The sequence below is a fragment of the Eretmochelys imbricata genome, chromosome 11 (genome assembly GCF_965152235.1).
Source record: "Eretmochelys imbricata isolate rEreImb1 chromosome 11, rEreImb1.hap1, whole genome shotgun sequence".
Lineage (NCBI taxonomy): Eukaryota > Metazoa > Chordata > Testudines > Cheloniidae > Eretmochelys > Eretmochelys imbricata.
In genome coordinates this window covers 13,155,304-13,170,621 of record NC_135582.1, presented here as the reverse complement: position 1 = coordinate 13,170,621, position 15,318 = coordinate 13,155,304, and the positions used below count along the sequence as shown (strand labels likewise).

General features: G+C 42.6%; 1 protein-coding gene across 2 annotated transcripts in view; it reads left to right on the top strand.

The window, feature by feature from the left end:
* Positions 1-290: 290 nt before the first annotated feature.
* Positions 291-15,318, top strand: part of ZNF148 (zinc finger protein 148) — a 41,959-nt gene continuing 26,931 nt past the window's right edge. For both annotated transcript variants that reach the window (XM_077830219.1, XM_077830217.1), the window contains exon 1: positions 291-466. The gene's annotated coding sequence lies outside the window, so the exon portion shown is untranslated. The remainder of the gene's footprint in view (positions 467-15,318) is intronic.

Here is a 15,318-nt window from a genome sequence, read left to right as displayed (position 1 = left end):
CTTCCGCCCTCAGCCCCCAGCGTGACCGGCTCCTCAGCCCCCACGCCCCTACCCGCGGGACTGCCCCAGGCGGCCGGTTCCTCAGGCCCCAGCTCCCTCCATTCCGCCGGCTGCCCGGACTCCGGCCCCGCGGAGTGCCGAGGTTCCCGCGCGCTGCCGCCACTCGCCCCAGCAGGCCGCCGAGGCTCCGTCGGCGGGTACCCCGGGCGGCTCCCAGGGCTCCGGCGCCTGGGCGGCCGCGGGTCCTCCCGGCGGTTTCCCAGCCTGCACCGCGGCGCGGCGGCGCTCTGGCCGGCCTGTCGCTGTCACCGCCAGGAGGAGGCCGACGCTGCTGCGCTCCTCGAGCCGCCGAGCAGGAAGGACCCTTCGCCGCCGCCGAACTTTCCCTCAGGACCCATCATGCCCGGGGCCGCGGCCCGGGGACTCTGAGCGCCGCGCCCGCCTTCCCCTCGCAGCGCCGCGGCCGGTAAGCCCCGGAGCGCGGGGGAGCTGGGTCGGCCCGGCCGCTCACGCACAGGGAGGAGGGAGGGAGAGAAGCTGGGCCTCGCCGCTCCCTGTGCGCGGCGCTGCGGGCCAAGCGGCCCGGAGGCTCTGCGGAACCGCGAGCGGGGCGGAGGAGGCCGGAGCCCCCGCGGGGCTGGCGAGGCCGGAGCCTGAGGAGGCGGGGGGAGGAGGAGGAAGCGGCGGGGGGGCGAGGAAGCTTCCACCCCCCTTTGTTGCTGTGGAGGGTGAATGTGAGGGGAGCTTCCTTCCGCTCCCCCCCTTGATGCGGGCTGCGCTCGGGGCTTTCCCTGCCGGAGTCTGAGTTCGGGGCAGGAGGCGGAGTGAGAGCTGCTGCTCCGCCGCGAGCCGGGCTCGCACTTGGGGGACTGACAGACAAAGACGGAGGCGTGAGATTCGGGGATAGGGAGACAGACAGACCTGGAGACACCCCCACCCCCCACTTTCTGTTGTTCTCGGGAAGGGGAGCTGCTGATTTGGGGATTTAATCCTCAGAAATGCCCCCCCCCTTCCCTATAGGCAGCTTTGCGAGTGGTCTCTCTAGTGTCAGGAGCTGCTAACAAGTGCCTGCTTCGAAGTCCTCAGACAAGAGAGAGAAAAAAGGGGTGGGGGAGTTGTGACGGGTATTTAATTGAGATTTAAACTCGCCCCCCCATACCCTTGTCAAACCTTAGTCTGCATTAGCACAATAGTGAGTCTTTTTCTTTAATGGTGCATAGACATGGGCTAGACATCAATGTTGCAAATATAATGCATCTTTAGCTAATATAATGCATGTTTAGCTAACCTTTCCCATTTTCATAAACCTTTTTGAATTCTGTGGTTGACAGGTGCTGTATAATGATGTAAAGTATTATTGTACATAGAATCCAGTGAGCAAACTTTTAACTTTGTTTCTCAACCCCACCTGGAATATGGCCATGGATCATAAAATAGATGTATGTGATTCTGAAAAGCTAGAAGTTTAAGATGAGACAGAGAGATGGTGGTTTCACCTGAACACGTTGAAAAAAATATTATTGGAAAGGCAAACTGCATAAAATGAAAACTTTATTAAAATGAAGGGAATCTTTATTGTTTTGTTTTTAATATGATAGATTAAGGACCAGCCAAAGTACAAACTTTAACATTACTTTTCAGTCACCAGGAGTATGTACCTGGAACTTAAGCTCTCTGAACACAGTGGATCATCCATGTTCAGATCTACTCCTTTGCTTGTGGGGAACACTGTCCCTACACTTTTCCTCCCTAGGTTTGGAGATCCTTGCCTGAGGAGGTAAAAGAGGTTGAAGAATGGTATCATCCTATCCCACTTCCTGAAGGGAGTCATGTTATACAAGAGGTCAGACTAGAAGATATAATGGTCCCTTCTAGCCTTAAAATGCTTGAATTTACAAAAAAAAAAGTTTGTGCCCCTACAGGCTGCATTAACTTTTCTATATTCTCTATCCTGTGGTACTCATGCATGCTTCCAGGGACAGCTGTCATTGAGGGAAGCCTGGACAGTGCCGGGGGGGCCCACAGCCTATCAGACATAGTCTTTCTGTGTATCTAGTGGAATTTGACTGCTCTGGTTTGGAATCCTGTTGGTTTCACAGCAGGGACAAATGCTGATCTCCCAGGAATGGTTAGAGGAAAACTCTGCAAAATCAGCTTTACTAAGTCAGTTCTCCCTATCATAAAAATCCCTATCATGGGTTTTTATCACGAAGGATTGCAGAATATTTATGTATTAAAACAAACAAGAAACAGGGACTGTTTAATTGTAATAATTGTATTTTTAACTGATTTTCTAAAAGTGTTTTCTTCATAGTTGTGTGTTAGCATAGGTAGAAATTCTAAAAAAAAAATGTTATTTTGCCAATATAATTTAAAAACAAAATCAAGAGACTAGCCTCCTGTATTTGGCTATACAGTGTAACATTTACATTTTCTGCCCTCACCCCCTCAGGCAAAAGCCTGGGATAACTAGTGTATAGGTAATATATATTTCTGGCATAGTTCTTGATTGCTTTATTGTCTTGTATTTAATTTTTACCCTATTCCATATTTAAGTCCAGATCCTGCAAACATTTATAAATAAATTAATTTTAATGGAAAGTCTCTAATATAACAGATAATGATGTTGTCAAATTTATAAGTATCTAAATATTAGCATTTTATTCTGGGGGAAAATGGCATTCTAAATCTATTGAAGTTGAAAACTGTTGCTTCTAATTTGTGAACTTCTGTGACAACAACATTAGTGGTGTTTTAAGACACCATTATGGACATGCTTTATCCCAGTGAAATATTATGAACTCAAATATAAAAGAACTGAGCTTATATTCCTGAGCTCATGGACAGGACTGTGCACCGCAAATTTGGTGATGTAAATTTGGAAATGGTGGAACTAAAGTTTTCAGTTGTGAGTTCAGTCAGTTTAGACTAAGTTTCAGAACCCTAAAAGGAGAGTTTGGGGGATGAAAATGTGATCAGTCACCGTATTTTAGTGTTTTGGGAAAATCCTGGACAGGACTGACATTTTGTCTTCTACTGGAGATTAAGTATGTCTGTGTGGTGGCAAGGATCTTTGTTGTTTTAGTCCCCTGTGAAGAAGAATATTAAGTGTGCTATTGTTCCATTGTAAATATCTCCAGTGGAAACATTTATATACTTAGGGCACTCAGAAAAGTTAGGGTGAATCGGGTTAAAATGCTTTAACTTAGAGGTATGTCTACACTTCAAGTGCTACAGTAGCACAACTGCAGTGCTGCAGCTATGCTGCTGTAATGTAGACACTTATGATAGTGAGGGAAGTGTTTTTTCCATCTCTATAGTAAATGCCCCCATTCTGAGGCTTTAGCTACATTCATGGAAGAATTCTTCCATTGACCTAGCTGTATTTACAGTCGGGAGTCTGTATGACCTAACTAGGTCATACAGGGTGTGATATTTTTCACAGCCCTTAGTGATGTAGCTAGGTCAACCTAAGTTTTAGGTGTAGACCAGGACTTATGTACATGAACATCACACCTGTAGTTGATTCACCTTAACTTTCCTGGGGGTTTGTCTATATGGTGTGGCAGTGCTCACCAAAAGGGTGTAAATTGTAGAGTGCTCTAATGTGTTGCAAGCCAACTGTCCTGTGTAGACCCTGCTGACACATTGTAAAAGGTTCCTAGTGTGTGTTAATGTAGTGCTGTTTCAAATGAGACTGTCAGTGCATGCTAGGTACCTTTTAGAGCGTGTCAGCAAGGTGTACGAGGCAGTTAGAATGTAATACATTAAAGCATTCTACAGTTTGCACCCTTGTAATGCGCACTACTGCAGTGTGTCGAGCAGTTTGAGTGTCCCTTTGTAGAAAAGCACTTAGGCTGTGCATGCTTGGAGTAGCTTGCAGGAATGGGCTCCTAATTCCAGTTTGTTAGAAATACTGTCAGATAGATTAGGCTTAATTTAGTTTTGGTTTTAAAAAATGAAACCTTCCCCCTTAATATTAAGAGAAATGTTTTTTGTGAAATTAAAAAGACATAAATAAATTACAAGTTTTCTCTTTGGGTTTAAACATTATCCTGCAATGTTTGCTGGTTAGCATTGTTCAGGAGAACCTGAAAGTGAAACTGATTTGTCTATTTGTATTGTTCAAACTGAGTGAAGGGCTAAAATTAAATCAGCAAATTAAATTATTTCAGTTGAAATCATCTAAATTGTTACGTTTTTCATTTGACTAGGCTTTTTAATGAAAGCTGCCTTCTCAAATCGCCACATAGTGATTGGAGAATAGACTAAGGCCCTTAGCATGCAGCCTGACCTGTGTAGGTGGATGCTTATGCTCAAATGAAGTCCCACCGAAGCTACTGAATCTCCGCATGGGTACACTGAAATACAGATAAAGACCCTTGAACAAATAGCGACTCCTCACATACAAATTGCTTGATGTCCCTAAAGAGCAAAAATTTAACTGTTGACAGGACATGGACTGTCAGCAAGGCACAAACCGTTGGTTCCAGCTATTACTTCTGGAGTGGGCACTCTTATTAGAGAGTTTTTCACAAAATTTATCTTCAGTTACACAGATTCTGTCAGTCACTTTATTTTAGTACTTTTCAGTGAAGTTAAAAACACAATCCCATCTGTTTAGCTCATTAGTACTATACATTCTAAACATTAAATTATTTTTAAGGTTTTTTAATCTTCATATCTATATAGCAGTGTTCTTTTATATATTATCAACAATGCTTTAAGCTACAAATGCAATAATTAACATACAGATTGAACATATCTTATTTATAGTACACATTAATATCAAATAACACATACAAATAGGATTTGTGATTAAAAATGTTTTCTTGAACAGATTGCATAATGAGATTTTTTTTCATCTGTAGTTAGCAGTTCAAATAATATATCAGAAAAACTTAAAATTATTTTCTCATATTGCTTGGTGTGTGTGTTGATTTTTTTTTTTTTAATATTTTTTTAAATGTGCAGAAAGAAGATTTACCTTCCTTTGGAAATGCAGTGAGAAGTATATCATGCAGAGTGATAGATCTACATACACATATATTCCTAATGAAATTTTTAATGTGTTGAAACGATTCTACTAACCCAGTCTACACAATGTCTGGAATTATCCATTAAAAAAAAATCAGATAGTACTTTTGCTCCAAAATTCCTATTTTTTCCAGCATTTATGTTTAGGACAGTGTGAGATTTTTCTTATGTTCAGGAATACAGTATAATTAAGTAACATTTTTTTACTACTGATGAAATATATTTAGGTTTAAATATGCCTTCAGGTTTGGAAAAATAATGTGGGAAATAGTTAACTGTATATCCTGTATGTATTGATCTGATTTTGGAGCTAGTGTTCTGTACTGCTCTTATTGACAGTTTAGTATTACAGTATCTGCATCTTGTCACAATTTGTACAGAAAACTTTTAAGACAGTGCTGTCTGATTCTTCTTTTATGGCTAGGATGACATTTTTATAAATGCAGAATTAAATAGTCTGAAGATAAAATGAAATCTGTGTGGGCAGAAGATCCAACCTGCAAATAGCAGAAGGATATAATTTGTGAGCAGCCTATCAAGTATAAACTGTCTATATCTCTAGCACTGAAAAATCAAGAAGCATGTAAAATGACTGTAAAACAAAATAATTCCTTGCAATAGCAAGTTATTTTAATAATGCATAAAGTTGTTGTGGTGACTGTATGGATAAACTCTTTAAAGTGGGAGGCTATATCTAATTTTACAAGAAAGGACTCCAAATGAAAGCTGCATATACATAGGTTAAAAATATACCCATTCTTAAAAATTGCAAAGACTATCTTTGCTCTTGTAATATTCCACAATGGCTGAATTAACTTTTTACTACCGATGTTTCCCAAAATAGAATATAAAAAAGTCTGTCAAATGGAACAGTTTACAGCAAAAGTAACATCGTGACTGGATAATGTTACATTACTGAAGGAGGTGGAGTGAAGAAGATTGTTAGCTGGCAGATGTGATATAGTTGTACATTCACTAAATATTTAAGAAAGGGAAGACAAACATTTTTACACTATCTGAATTGCTTCTAAATGGCTGTTTTTCAGAAATGTCAAATACATTTATATTTTTGCAAGCATTGAAGTTGCGGGCGAGAGAGTTCTGGTGTGCTCCAAACAAGTATAACTTGTACCTAGCAATCCTCAATTCCCTTGCTGTCTCTGATCTGTTTCTGCCACCAGACATCATAAGTGGGTTACACGTTGGGTGTTCATTTGCCAGTGTACTGTATGATTGTCTGGTCTGACTCTGACCCATCAGTGTTCTGCTTTTGCCAATGTCCCTAGACTGCCTCCTCCTCCTTTTCTTTATCCCAAACTCATGGAGATAACTGGCCTAGGGTTTTGTTCATTGAGTACTGCAAATATTCAAAAGTCATAGGGAAAGAGGTGCTGTTACTAAGCTGCTTGGAGAAAGATTGAGATCTGTAGGTTATGTGGGAGAGGCTAGAGCAGCCTTTGTGTGCCATAGTGCAGTCTTATGCAAGTTTCACAATGACAGGATGTTAAAATGTATGGATTTTGCTTACAACATACTCATCCTAGGAAAAACTAATATGGAGTGTCATTGAGGCCAAGAATTTAACAAGTTTCAAAGAGGGATTGAATGTTTATATGAGTAACAAGCTATCCAGATTTCTTATACTCTTTTCGTAAGAGAGAGAGAGAACCTCATAGAATCATATGTTTCAGGATTTAAGGCAATGTCTAACCATTAGGGATTAGAATGAAACCTTTACAGGGCACATTATGCACAACTATCTACTGCATCTTTCTGAGAAGTGCCTGGTGCTGGCCACTGTTGGGTCTAGGATATTGGACTAAATGGAGTATTGGTCTGATCCTGCATGGCAGTTCCTTTGGAACAATATGTGCTTGTGGCTGCTGTTAAGAAGGATTGGTTTCATAGATCCTACCAGGGACACTAGTGGACTCAAATAGATTTCAGAGTTCTCCAAGAGAAAGTATCCTACAGCCAGTGGCCCTGTCTGTTGGTGGCCTACTATGATATTCTGATTGTCATCTGCTCTTGATCGTTGTTATGATGGTTCTTAACACAGGTCACCTTGCTATCTTGAGAGCCTGTGACAAGTGAGATGGATGGCAAAAGTCAAGCTCTTAGGTTGCATCATTTTTAGCATTGAGCATTTCTAAAGTCATGTGGTAGGTATAGTGAATGTGAAAAAAAGCAATTTTCTTGTCTACCATTATGTCCATAATATTCCCTGTAAAAGAATTGTTCAAGGTGGTTGGCAGTTTGGTATAGCCTAGCTGACTCATTTTGCAAAGAGAATCTAATGTTTTTTCTTGTTGTGAAGCGATTATTTATTTCATGGACATGATTTATTAGATTCAGAAGTGATGATTAGTCCCCATTGTAATCAAATGCAGCAAAATCTCTGAATGAATTTGGGCCATTACCACTTGCTTGTATTCTAGAAGTGTGTGAGGAGTTTTGGCCTTCAACATGCATGTGATCTCATTCCACTTTGGTAGAATCCACTGTGTGTGTATTGAATCAACTTTTGTTTGAGACTGTTAATATCTTAACAATAGAAGGGTAGGTTGTCACCTTTCATCTAGGAGAAGATGGTGGTTAGGCCTTGCATAAGAAGCCAAGCCTGCCAGTTTTAGTCCTGTGTGAATCTTCACTGGGGCAGCAGATAGGTTGCAGGGGTGCGTGTGTGGTAGGGATGCTGTTGGTGTGTAGAGGCCATGAAGAAGCTAGGTAATTGTTTTGTGGACCTTATGAAAACCTCATGGTTTCTCCTTCTTCCATGCAAACTTCATAATCTCCTGTAATGCCTTTAAAATGGGCTGTCTAAATGACCTTTAATTTTTTTTTTAAATTATGTTAATGCTACAGACCACCTATACCAAATTTGAAGTTGAAAGAACTTTTATGGTTGTTTTGGGGGTAAAGTAAGGCTTATGATGGAAAACAAGTCTGAACCTTACTTACGGTGCAGATGCCACCAACCCATAATCAGTATTGTGGTCCAAAGGTCTTATTTTTAGAATTAAAACTTGGTGTAACAGAGTCCCCTGTGGTTCCCACAGATGGTAGGGGGACTGACCGCACACAGTTATTTTCACTGGGTGGTTCCAGCAGAGGCCCTGGTTCCTTACTACTTGCAAGGAGGAGTGGAAGGGCTGTCCTTTGTGAGCCTTCTTAAATCTCTCCAGATGGGGGATCGAAAGAAAAGTCACAAACCTCAACACATATGAGAGTACCCCCATTCCCAGGACCCCTCAAAAAGTGAGGTGGGGAAAAGTCCACAGTGCTGCCAACAATGCAGCACCTGCATAATGAGTTTTGAGAAATCTCCCTGGCTGGACTTCTGAGTCAGGCTTAGTCTGTCTGGCTTACCATGGGAGTTCGCTGCACTCTCAGTAAGGTCAGGGTGAAGGTCTCCTGGTTGGGAGTTCTCTCTGTGACTTTAGGAGTCACTCCTGCAGTCTGCTGCTTAGGGCAATTCCCTCCTCATCCCCATAATAGCTGGCTGCCGTTTCCTCCCTTTTAAATGCCTCCTCCCTGTCATACAAGATTGACAGGTCCTTGGGGGGGTGGGAGGGGGCTAGCCCGGGCTGCCCCCAGGGCCTATCTGGGACCTTCCTCATCTGTGTGGTGTCTATGTACACCCCATCAGACTTGGTATTTATATGCAAGTTGATGATTTCTCCAAAGAACTAAATAAATTAAAATGTATTTCTAGCTCAAATCAGTTGACTGACATGAATCTTCAGTGCATTTTATGCAATGTGGTATCATTCAAGGTCTACACTAATTAAACAATTAAACAGTGTTTGCATTCATCATGGGAGAAGCATGCAGGGGGCAGCACTAGGAGCTCAAGTCATCTTATGCAGTGGGAATGATGCAGTATGGTGCCTGGAAGATCTTTTATATTCAGTCTGGCTGACAGCCAGCATTGAAAATTGGAACCTCTGGCCTTCTGATCAGTTGAGTTTCGAAACAGCATCACCAAACAGCTCAGGGAAGATTGTATTTAGCAGTTTTACAATTTGAAGAGTTTGAGTTTAACCTAAAAGCAAATTATTTAATCTTAAGAGTGTGGTGAGAGTATTTTTTGTCTGCATTGTTGGTCTTGGGGAGGATGGCATTGTTTTGGCCAAGTAGCAAATTTTTTGAATTTAGTTCTTGAATTTAGAATTTGAATATGGTTGTTTAACTGTATGTCCTGTATGTATTCGTCCGATTTTGGAGCTAGTGTTCTGTGACTATAGGTGGAAAGATGTCCCAAAATGCCTTTTTTGCAAGACTGTTACTATTGCAAGACATAACTATTTCTTTCAGACTCTTTGGATAAATGCCTTTTTTGTGACTCCTAGGTAGCCTTATTATTTTGTTACTTCTTATTTGTAATCTGGTAGTACAGTGTGCTGGACAATGTCCCCATGCTTACTTATACCCAGCAGCACATCATGCACAGGGAAATAGTCTGTGTCCTGAGAGCTTGGAGTCTGAGAAGACAAGCAGCATACAAAGGTAAGGAAAAGGCATATACAGTTTTTATGAATATTATACACGTTACACTACATATTTTTAAATTAAAAAAATGTATATCAGCTATATCTAACTGCCCAGCAACCTAACCCTTATTAGATGGTCAGCTGTTATATGCGTTGTGGAATTAATATCTGGAATTACTGCATTGCATTCTAGGTAGGCCTTGAACACCATATAGAAGCTATAGCATGTGCCGAATGTGACTGTGGGACATTAGTCAGAGTGCATATATTACACCAGAACGTAGGGCTGGTCTACACTATGGGAAGTGGGGGGAAATTGATCTAAGTTACGCAACTTCAGCTACATGAATAACGTAGCTGAAGTCAATGTACTTAGATCTACTTACCGTGGTGTCTTCACTGCAGTGTGTCAACAGGAGACGCTCTCCCGTCGATTCCCCTTGCTCTCCTGTCAATTCCCTTCCCCGTCTCATTGAGGTGGAGTACAGGAGTCAACGCTAGAGTGATCGGCGGTAGATTTATCTCATCTATACTAGACATGATAAATCAACCCCCACTGGATTGATCACTGCCTGTCAATCCGGACAGTAGTGTAGACAAGCCCGTAGTTTCCTGCCTTTTTTGTGATGTTGGTTGCAGTCACCATCTTACATGCATTCTGGCTTGGTGGTGGAGTCCCCTTGGCTGTTAGTTTTAGGAGATTTCCAAGTCAGTGCAGATGACTTGCACTGTGAGTTCATGGAACCAGTGTCTTTCATCAGTTTGTCCCTGTTAAGTACAGGGAGTACACACACAGATGGAAACATTCTTTGCTTTGTTTTTGGATCAGTTCAAATGTCTGTTCTACTGTATTCTGTCACTTAATTAGTGCATAGAGGGATCAGGGTACCAGTGCCACTGAGGTCAAGGCTCAGTTTCAGTGGTCCTTCCCCAGAAAAGTGCCTCTTCCAGAGAACTGTTAGAGAGCTCTCCCCTGAATTGCTGTTGAGGCATTTCTTCAGTGGGTTAATGGATTAGTATAACTGTGTTTCCCATTGCCATTCATGAAATGGCTCCAAGACATCCTCTCTTTTTGTATCATCCCTTTGGCTTGATTTAATAAAAGGCTTGAGTAATTAAAAAATCAGGGAGAAGACTGAAGTCCTGGTGAATGCCAGCCCACGTGGAGTCTGTGGTGGAGGCCAATAGGTTTTTCTTTTTCTTAAAGTTCTCTTAGTCTAGACTAGATTGAGGAATTATCTGGCAGAACTAGTTTGCGTTGTTGGTAGTCTGGTGAATACAGTATGCCAGTGACCCATAATGGATTCAGCAGTTGTTTGCTCTAACACTTTTTCCTCATTCTTTAGACAGTAGTTCAATCAGGATAGAAAAGATTGATACCACAGTCATAAACCAATATCTAAACTGAGCAAGATGTCTATACCCAGTCTGAGTTTCAGACTCCAAGATCAGAATGGTTCTCAGTGGGTTATTCCAGGGGTGGGCAAACTTTTTTTGGCCTGAGGGCCACATCTGGGTGGGGAAATTGCATGCAGGGCCATGAAGGACTGAGGCAGGGGGTTGGGGTGTGGGAGGGAGTGCGGGGTGTGAGAGGGGGTGCGGTGTGCCGGAAGGGGCTCAGGGCAAAGGGTTGGGGCAGAGGAGGAGTGTGGTGTGTACGATGGGGCTCAGGGAAGGGGGTTGGGATGCAAGAGGGGGTGGGGAGTGCGGGAGGGGGCTCAGGGCAGGGGTGCAGGGAGGAGTGCAGGAGGAGGCTCAGGGCAGGGAGTTGGGGTGCGGGGTGTGGCAGGGGGCTCAGGCAGGGGGTTGGGGTGCAGGAGCGATACGGGGTGCGGCAGGGGACTCAGGGCAGGGGATTGGGGTGCAGGAGGGTTGCAGGGTGCAGGTTGGGGTGCAGGCAGGGTGGGGTGGGGGCTCAGGACAGGAGGTTGAGGTGTAGGAAGGGTGCGGCGTGGGTTGGGGTGTGGGGTGCAGGAGCAGTTCGGGGTGTGGGCTCCGGCCTGGCACCACTTACCTGCTTCCCCGTTCCCGGCCAATGGGAGCTGCCGGGGGGCACAGGCAAGGGCAGCGCATGGAACCCTCTGTCCCCCGCAGGAATGTGGTGCCGGCCGCCTCTGGGAGCGGCACGGGGCCTGTGGCACCACAGAGGTGGCAATCCTGCTGGCAGATCCAGCCCACGGGCTGTAGTTTGCCAATCCTGGTTTATTCTGACCACAAGTGTCATGTACCTCTCTGGCTGCCAGTGGTTTAGCAATGGGCTTGCTGCTAATAAATGTCAGTGACTCTCTTTAAGTTAATAAGGTCTTGACTGTGCTTAAATGTGTGAAGGTGTGGGCCTTCAGTTTAAAAAAATTCTGTATTGTTCTGGCAGTTTTGCCTGGTTTCTAATTTTTCATGTTTGGGAAAGATTTTTGAGAAAGGCATGACTTGGGTGCTCTGTTCCCACCAGTCTGTGGTTGATTAGCTATTTTATTTCTTTCAGTTTGTGTTCAAACTGTCTTGTAATACAGACATGTTCTGATCAACTTGCTGAATGCTCTAATGATCCTTGCTGATAATGTTAGATACTGATAGCAGCCTTTGATACAGGTGATAGCATGGTGTTGTTGGTGGCCAGGCAGCTAATCCTGATTGCGATGAGCTGAATTGTTCTTCAGTCATTGAGTTCCATAACTGGAAGAGAGATTTCAAAATTTGGTGATAGACATTTTCTCATCATTACTCAACACTCTTCTTTATGGACTGTCAAAAGGTTCTCCGCCCCCTGTTGTTAATTATGCATAAAAAGTCAGAAGGGGTTATCATAATGGAATATTGCCTGAGATACCCATAGTGCTGATACTCATTTCAGTGTCACCTTTACTATTCTCTCCTCTTGAGGTTCTTATACAGCTCTGATCATCACAGTGTCTTAGCACCTTCCAGAAGTGCATTAAACATCATCATTAGTAACTGTCACTTGTGTTTCTCTCTCCAGGGGAGTGTTGTACAGGAATTATTTAATTTCAATATATGTACACTGTACTCTGTGTTTACATTGATACAAGCAAAGTCAAATAACATTTTTTCTTGTGCTTTCAGTGGTAATAGTGAGGTTTATGGTCGCTCTCAGTTACTATGGGAGTTTATTCCACAGTCTTGGATGGGCCCCTGAGATAGCTCTTTCTCCTGTCCATGCAAGCTGTACCTCTGCTGTAGACAATTGCAATTCTGTTGTGCTGAGGAGTGGAGCTGTCAGCTGTGGTCCTCACTCCAGAGATTTAGAGGAGCTCTTCTAGGTATCCTGGGCCCAGGCTGTTGATGGCCTTGAGGATCAGGATTGAGACCATGAATTTTGTATTCTGAGGAAACCAGTGTAAAGATTAGAGGCCAGGGTCCTCATCTGGTCTCAGTCTTACCCCCACTTGCTGTTTCTGTCCTCACCTCCCAATCCCAGTGTCCTTGCTCAAACAGTCCCGGTGCAGACAGAAGTCTGTTGAGCATGTGCCAACTGAAATTTTTCAGAGGATGATAATTTGGCTAAATTTGGGTAGATTTTCATGGAGTATAAAAACATGCAGGACTAGAACTTGGGACCATGAGGTTCTGGGTTGCTGGCACTTCCTCATTGCAATGGGAAGCTTGGGCTGGATTTCTGCTGGAGGACACTGTAAAGCTAGACACTGCAGGAAGTACCACCCAACAGGGCCTGTGTGGAGGCCCCCCTCAGTCCATTGATTGCTGGTATATAAACTAGGAAGCCATCATGGGGAGCAGCCTGAGTAATAATGCAGACCGCCTCCTTGCTTCTGCTCCAGACCTTGCCTTGCTGTGTACCCTAGTCTCCAACTTCTGACCCTGGTTCATCTTCAACTCTGCTTTTTTCCTGCCGCCCATAACCTGGTGCCTGACCCTGACTCCCTAGTATCTTGACCTGGCCCGACCCCAACCTGTCTGCAACTTGGTAACTGATCAATGCACACAGGCCACCTGCGGATGTGCCCTGACACAGGGGTGGAAAAGGCACATCCCTGATACAAAAGCCATCCCCTGCCAAATTTCAAGTTCCTTCTCCAAAGGATAGGGGCATTGGAGCTTTTCAAAGAAAAGGTCACTAAATTTTTTTAATATGGGCAAAAGAACATGGGCAAATACAATGATGTATTTTTTCTCTGGCCTTGCTCTCAGAAACTGCTGAACTGTTTTGGCTGAAATATTCAAAGCAAACACACAAACAAAACAAAAAGAAAACAAACAAAAAAAAATTCAGCCCATGGCAGACATCTGTCATGGAAAATTTCAACCCAAACAGCTGAAGTTTGGCAAAGATATAAGCAACTGAAAACAGAGAAGTGTCAGGCAACCTTAAATATAGGCAGTGCTACTATCCCACCTATAGTAAAGCTAAAACTAGAGCTAAGACTTATTAATGTTTAAGTTTCACAATGTAAGGACACCGATACCATATGTAATCTATTCATTTCAACCGTACAGTAGTAGAAATTCTAATGGGTTTTTGAAATATTGCTTTTATTAATGTTGTAGAAAAGCTGGTAATATAGTGTCACAAGATTCATGGACCTTTCCATTCCAGAAAGTAAACAAATGTTGCATATTTTATCATCCATGGTTTTTTGAATGGCGAAAGTGTGGTTGCCTCACTGGTTTGTGGTTTTTAACTTGCTTTGTTGCTGGAGTAATATGGAAAGCTTTTTGAGACTTCTGTTCAGTATTGAATATGTTCTAGATACGTTACAGTATGATTATGATAAATGGTCAACTAATATTGAGTTTAGAAAAAGCAGGAAGTTCTAGACTATGGCCCCAAACCTCTAAAGGTTTTCACACATGCACTATAAATAGTTCCGCTGTGAGGAGTCCCGTTGATTTTAATGGGGGTATTCACAGTGCACAAAATTAAGCATATAGGTACATCTTTGCAGGATCAGGGCCTATATTGGCACAAGTTCAGCAACATAGTTATTCACAGGGGCATATGCTGGATGATCTGAGTCTTAAGAGGGTTTCAATCATATGGTACAGTTAGAATTCTCTAATTTTGGGATCTGTAAACTTTTTGTGTGTGTATTGATTTATGTTTGGTAACTTTCTTTGCAATTCAAAACTCAACAGCTATTAATTTATTACCTTGAGTGCTACTTTTCTTAATTTCTGAGGAGGGTTCTGCTGATAGTACTGTTTTATTAATACGAAGGATAAAAATAAAGCATGTTAAGCATTTACAATTTTTAAAGCATAATTAGGTCATTTTGTCATCTCTCTTTTTGTTAGTATAAAGAATTGCAGGAATATTTCCGTATTTCCTCCTATAAACAAATTCTAATGGTTAAATTTGAGAATTTAAATACAAACCCTCTGCTGTTGTAAATTTTGGCATAAGTAAGGTTCCTGCACCAGTCTTACCTTTCCTAGTCACAAGTGTACATACAGTTAGAGTTTGGACTGAATGGTTCTGGCAAAATAAGAGCACAGACACAAGAATAAGACATGGAATGGCCCGTGGAACTAGACTGGAGGCTTTTGTTGGTTTGTTTTTCCTTTGTGAATTTTATTGATTGATTGATTCATTTAAATCCTCCACTTGTCTTTTGTTGTGAGAGTGTGTCTGCTGCTGGTACTTTTTTTTTAATGAGGCTTCAGCAAAAGTTGCTTGTTAGGGAGGTTTTTGCCAGTTTTTATCAGTTATACCAGTGTAATTATACTGGTATAGTTATACTACTATAACTTATTCCAAAATAAAAGTAACCTTTTTTTGGTTTACCTTAACCCTCTTCAAATTAATGTAAGC